Below are 6,000 nucleotides of genomic sequence, written 5' to 3'. Positions count from 1 at the left end.
GTGATACAGATACCGTGGATGCAGCCGTACATATCATACATCATGAGGAAAGAAATACCCGATGATCCAGCTTGAAGCAAGGCGAGTAATTCGACGCTCCAAAGCTTTTACGGTGGTCAAGGGAGAATTGTATAAGCGAAGTATTTCAGGCGTTTTGCAAAGGTGCGTTACACCCGAAGAAGGAAGAATAATCCTGAAGGATGTACACGAAGGAATATGTGGCCACCACGCAAGTAGTCGAGCTATCGCAGCCAAGGTTTTTCGGGCAGGATTCTCTTGGTTGACAGCAATCGAGGACGCCAAGGACATAGTAAGAACTTGCGACGCATGTCAAAGGTTCGCCGCAAAACCTCACTCTCCAGCGACAGAGCTAGCACCAATACCATTGTCTTGGCCCTTTGCTCAATGGGGACTTGATATGGTGGGTAAGTTACACAAATCCTGGCCAGGAGGAAAGGAGTACATGCTAATAGCTGTCGATAAGTTTACAAAGTGGATAGAAGCGAAGCCGATAAATTCACCAGATGGAGCATCCGCAGTAAAATTCGTAAAAGGCCTCGTCTTCAGATTTGGAGTGCCCCACAGCATCGTCACAGACAACGGCAGCAACTTCACATCCCATGAATTCAAAGATTATTGCGAAGAGGTGGGTATTAAGCTGAACTTTGCGTCGCTTGCACATCCTCAAACCAATGGGCAAGTCGAGAAAGCCAATGGCATCATCTCGCAATGGTATCAAGAAGCGCTTGTTAGGACCACTGGAAAAAGCTCGACATACCTGGCCGTAAGAACTACCAAGCGTGTTGTGGAGCATCCGAACAACACCAAACACAAGAACGCAGAAACTCCGTTTTTCCTGGTTCATGGAGCAGAGGCAAGACTACCAATCGAGATAGAGCACAACTCTCCACGTGTCGCTGAATATGATGAAGAAACGTCGAGAAGAGTGCTAGAAGACGACGTCGACGCACTTGATGAAGCTCGAGATGAAGTATTATCTCGGGTAACCAAATATCAACAGGACTTGAAGAATTACCACAGTCGACGTTTGCGGCCAAGATCTTTTCAGGTGGGAGACCTAGTTCTTCGACTCACGCAAAAAAGTCATGAAAAACTCGAGTCACCATGGCTTGGCCCTTACATTGTCACGGAAGTAATTGGAGGAGGAGCATACAGAATAAAGGACAAGAAGACAGGGGTGGAGGAGCCAAACCCCTGGAACGTGGCGCAACTTAGGCGTTTTTACGCCTAGAGTCAAAATATAGTCTTTGTAAAGCTTCAATGTACTGAAACGCCCGCGAGTTTTCAGACGCACTCTTTTCCTTTTTCGGGGCACCGAGTGGGGCCGGAGAAGGTTTTTAATGAGGCGGGCTCGCGGTGCTGCAATATAATAAAGATAGTGACAATATAACTTTTCTTCTTTATCGACATGACCAAAGTCTTCGCTCCGACGAATTTCAATATAGTTCATCAACAAAAGGAAAAACTTGCCTTGGTATTCAAATACCTCGTGAGTCAACAAAAATACAAAATAGTACTCAATAAAAAGCTTGGGGGCTCATATTCGCCTTAAATATATAAATGCCTTGGTTCAAAACCTCGCAAGTATACAAATATAGTAAAGAGTCACCGAAACACTCGGGGGCTAAACAAACAGAGAAATATAATGATTGCTTTACAATATAGTCGTGGATTACAAAGAAAAAATATCTACAAGAAGAAACTAACTAGTCTTGATTCAATATGTCATCAAGAGTAACCCTGTTTTCCTCAGGAGCAGCACCAAGAAAATCGGCATAATGGCCATCGGCAAAAAAGTCGGCATCCATCCGAAGTAGGTCCTCAATCATTTCTTCGGCTATAGGCGTAACCTTCGTGTTAATCCTGTCAACACCAACTCTCCGACGTTTTACTTTTTGGTGAACTTTCTCGACAACCTGGGTAAGGTCAAGCTTCGAGTGGCAGATTTGGAGCATGATAAGAGCAAATCACGCCGGCTACTAGTTGAGCTTTGACAAAATCATGGATACTGCGAGCATCCTTGAACCTTTCCATCAATTCAGGAAGAGTTTTTGGTTGGACGTTCCGAGGAAACATGGCGTTGTACACCATGGACAAGGTCTTGGTACGAAGTCGAGGAAATCGCGAGTTTGAGAGGCGCGATCTTGAAATCTGACAATTTGGCGGGTCCTTTCCGGGGTAGCCCAAAACAAAGAACCATGGTCCAAGGAGAGATTAACAAGGAGGGTTGTCCTAGCATTCACCCTCTCTTCCTCGGCAGCATCGATAAAGGCACCTATCAAAACAAAGAAGCGGAAACCTTCAAGAAACAATAGTATGCAGATAAAGGATATCAGCGGATGAAACAGGCATACCCGACATATCTGCACTGGCTTCATTCATTAATTCGAGCATGAAATTTTCTCGAATAGTCGCCTTTTCAGCCTCGGAAGCAGCAATTTCCTTAGCAGCTACGGCCTCGCGAGCTTGTTGAAGAGCAATTTTTTCGGCTTCAGATGACTTACGAGATTGCTCCATCATCACAAGTGTTTGCTTCTTCGCATACTGAAGTTGCTGCCGAAGTTCATCCAGTTCTTGCGACAAGGTATCGTCGACAGGTGCAGTATCAGCAAAAGCTCTCCTCGCACGAGAAGAAGGCGATACATTGGAAGGAGCGGAAGTTGGAGTATAGTTATCAAATATCAACTGAAATTTAGACAAGACAACATCAAATGACAGATAGAGTTTTTCATTAATTTCTTGGAATCATTACAAGGGCACTACAGCAGAGCTAAAGAAATGAGTGTCGCCAAAACAACTACTTTGGCAACAAAAGCAAAAGAAACAGAAAAAGAAACAAGGAGGCATGCAACTAGACCTCCGGCCTCGAGGAGCTAGGAGTCGAAGCTGGCTTGATTCCCAGATACGCCAAGATCTTCTTAGTGTTGGGCTTGGCTGCCTTGATTAGCGACCTCCATCTCGAATGCTCTATCTGGCTGGTGTCGCCAACCTTCATCCAATCAAGCGTCTGTTGGCTGTCAGCAACCAGGGCAACAAGATTTCGACAAAGAACCTTCATATTCTCCTGACGCATCTTCAATCCCAGGTCTTCCGACGAATTGAAAAGCTTGGCAAGGGCAAGGAAAGTCGAAGGTTCCTCTTTCTTCGGGAAGAAGTAGGGGAACAACGCCGACAAACTTGCACTGGCATTGGCCACGCCTTCACGAATTTCGCGCCCATGGAACTCCAGAAGAGAAAGTGCATCAAGGAGAGGGTCATTGACGGGATTCTCCAGATCAAAATCTTGGTTTGTTTGGGCTGCCACACGAGACAAACCATTAGTCAAAAACCAAGAAACAGGAAGTACAATAGAAGGGGTTGATGATATTACTCAGCGTACGTCGACTTTGCGACTTCAGACGCTTGATGATCTCTTGTTCACGCACGCTTGTGCAGTTTTCTGCTCATCTAAGGCAGATTCGGCATCTTTGAGCCTTCTCTGCAGCTCCTCGACACTAGCAGCTTTCACCTTGGCTTCATCAACCTCGGCCTTGGCTTTGCTAGCAGCAAGTTCAGCTTTCTTGCGAGCCGCCTCACTTTGCTCGAGTTTTTGAGCAAGTGCGTCGACACGTTCGTTGGCCTCTGAAAGTTTTTCTGTCGAGATATGAAAAAGAAAGAAAAGAAAGATCAAAAAATAGCGACAAGCAACAGGAATAGAAAGTCAAAGAAAAATAGCAAGTATAAAAGTCGTTACCTTCGGCTCACGGCGGCATATTCACGGTACCCAACAAATTGGGACCCGATCCGAAGAAGCTCTTTGATCATTGGCTGTTCAAAGGTAAGTACATCAAAAGAAACGTCGGTATGAAAAAGAGAAAAGGTGTGAAAAAACAAAATAAGGAAAATATAGATGCCGACAAACTTACATCATCTAAGAAGCAGAGTCGACGAACCGCCCAACCGAGGGCAGGATCAACAATCTTTCAACCCGTGCCCTTTTTGGTGAAGGGGCACGGGGGCTCGAAGGAGGAGTAGATGTATCAACATTTTGTTGAGGAGGCGACGATTCCTCCCCTTCAACTGGTTTTTCTGAAATAACTAAAGTATGTGACGTGCTCGTTCGAGCAGCCACATCTAAAGTTGGTGTTTCTTCATCATCACTGTGACAAAATAGTGGCAGCATAAAAAGCAAGGCAAAATAAAATTCTTCAAATAGAAAAGGAAAAGAGCAAGGAACCTACGAGCTGATGATACTCTCGATGTATGGATCATAAGCTGCTTTTCGAGGTAAAGGAGCAGTTTCTTCGGGTTTCGAGGTCCCGGAATCTTCGGCATTGCTCCTTTTCCTTTTGCTCTTCGGAGAAACAGCAGGAGGAGGAGATTGTGCTGATGTTGTACCTTCAGAGGCAGCATCCTTCTCAGTAGATCCCGCAGATTTTCGAGAATCTGCGGGTTCATTAACAAAAGAGGGGGTCTCCTGGTTGTCATCATCGACAACGGCTCTTTCTTCGACCTCTCCATCCTCAGGAAGAGGAGGAAGGGAAGCCATAGTAGGATGATTCTACAAGGAAATAGTGACAAAAGAGAATAAGTGAGATACCACTGCAATAAGATACAAGGAACGATTCAGAACAAGATAGAAATTCGAGAAGACAAAATACCTCGGGAAGAGGATTGGAAGCACTGTATGGTTCCACTCGACAGGAGGAGGGAATAGGATCCTTCTTGCCTAATCGAGAAATTCTTCGAACCAATTTTTCCAGGTCCTTTACAGAAAGATCACGTGAAACTCTGTTGGCGTCATTTTCACCAGAATACGTCCAAAGGGGATTTTTGCGAGCCTGAAGAGGCTGCACTCTAATCCTAAGGAAGTAGGCGGTAATTTGAACACCAGATAGCTCTTTGCCTCGAGTGTTTTGAAGATGATGGATACGAGCCATGAGCGCCTCTGTCGCCTTTTTCTCTTCTTCAGAAGCTTCGGCATCCCAGAACGGCGACGCTGAATCCCTGGCACTTCCGTCAAAAGGAACTATGTTGTGCTCCACAGAATTGGCGCTTTCTTCGTGAATGTAGAGCCACTTTTTGCGCCATCCTTGGACAGAGTCGGGAAATTTGACGTCGAAATAGTCGACATCGCATCGAATACAGATTACAACGCCACCTATGTTATAAGTGACGTTGTGGGAGCCATTGCGGCGGAGGCAGAAAATTCGTTTCCAAAGAATCCAATTAGGAGTGATTCCAAGGAAGCACTCGCAAAGCGTGATGAAAATAGAAATGTGAAGGATGGAATTGGGAGTCAACTGGTGTAGTTGAATCCCATAAACGAAAAGAAGGCCGCGGAGGAAATCATGGATTGGGGTCGAAAGGCCGCGGATTAGATGATCAACAAAACTAACCCGGTACTCCATTGGAGGCTTGGGGTAGCTTTCTTCGCTGGGGAAGCGGATGGCGTCCTCCTTCTTCATGAGGCCAAGCCTCTTCAAAGATGTTGGTGTCTTGGTTGGAGATTTTGGATCTCTCCCACTCAAGATCCTCGGCAGCCATCTTGGATTCCGGAGTCTTGTGGCGAGTGAGTCGCGTGCGCGGTGGCATCAACGGCAATGGGCGAGTAAGGTCTCGTGAGTGCGGAAGCTTGGAGAGATTCGGGCGCAGGAGAAGTTTTGCGAAGGGGAACAGATGAGCGGCGCAAGCGAGGGGATGAACGGAGGTTGAAGAAAGGTTTATATAAGAATCGGGTGAAGCAGCGTGCCGTTGGATGGAGAAATCGTGTGGTGAGAATAGATCTTCTAGAAACAAGGGTAAAAAGGTATTTTTACTGAGATAGGCGTTACCGTACGTGCGCCAGAAAAAGTGGAGGACGTGTGTCCCCCACTTGCACGACGTGTCAACGTGGTCGAAGCAATGGACCCACAGGGCAGAGAACTCACGACTATTCGAGAAGGATGAAGTAAATTTGATTAAGGGAAGTATGTCGACAAGAAAAATAAAAGAAAAGTG

General features: G+C 45.9%; 1 long non-coding RNA gene across 1 annotated transcript; it reads right to left on the bottom strand.

Moving 5' to 3' along the window:
- Window positions 1-3,996: 3,996 nt before the first annotated feature.
- Window positions 3,997-4,776, bottom strand: LOC139833374 (uncharacterized). The gene is made up of 3 exons (XR_011749026.1): window positions 4,662-4,776; window positions 4,242-4,561; window positions 3,997-4,160 (listed from the first exon to the last, which is right to left on the bottom strand). It is a non-coding gene; the product is annotated as an uncharacterized lncRNA (long non-coding RNA).
- Between the last annotated feature and the right edge of the window lie 1,224 nt (window positions 4,777-6,000).

The sequence above is a fragment of the Lolium perenne genome, chromosome 7, assembly GCF_019359855.2.
Source record: "Lolium perenne isolate Kyuss_39 chromosome 7, Kyuss_2.0, whole genome shotgun sequence".
NCBI classification, from domain to species: domain Eukaryota; kingdom Viridiplantae; phylum Streptophyta; class Magnoliopsida; order Poales; family Poaceae; genus Lolium; species Lolium perenne.
Note: the sequence above shows the minus strand (reverse complement) of the source record. Positions and strands in the feature narration are given on the sequence as shown.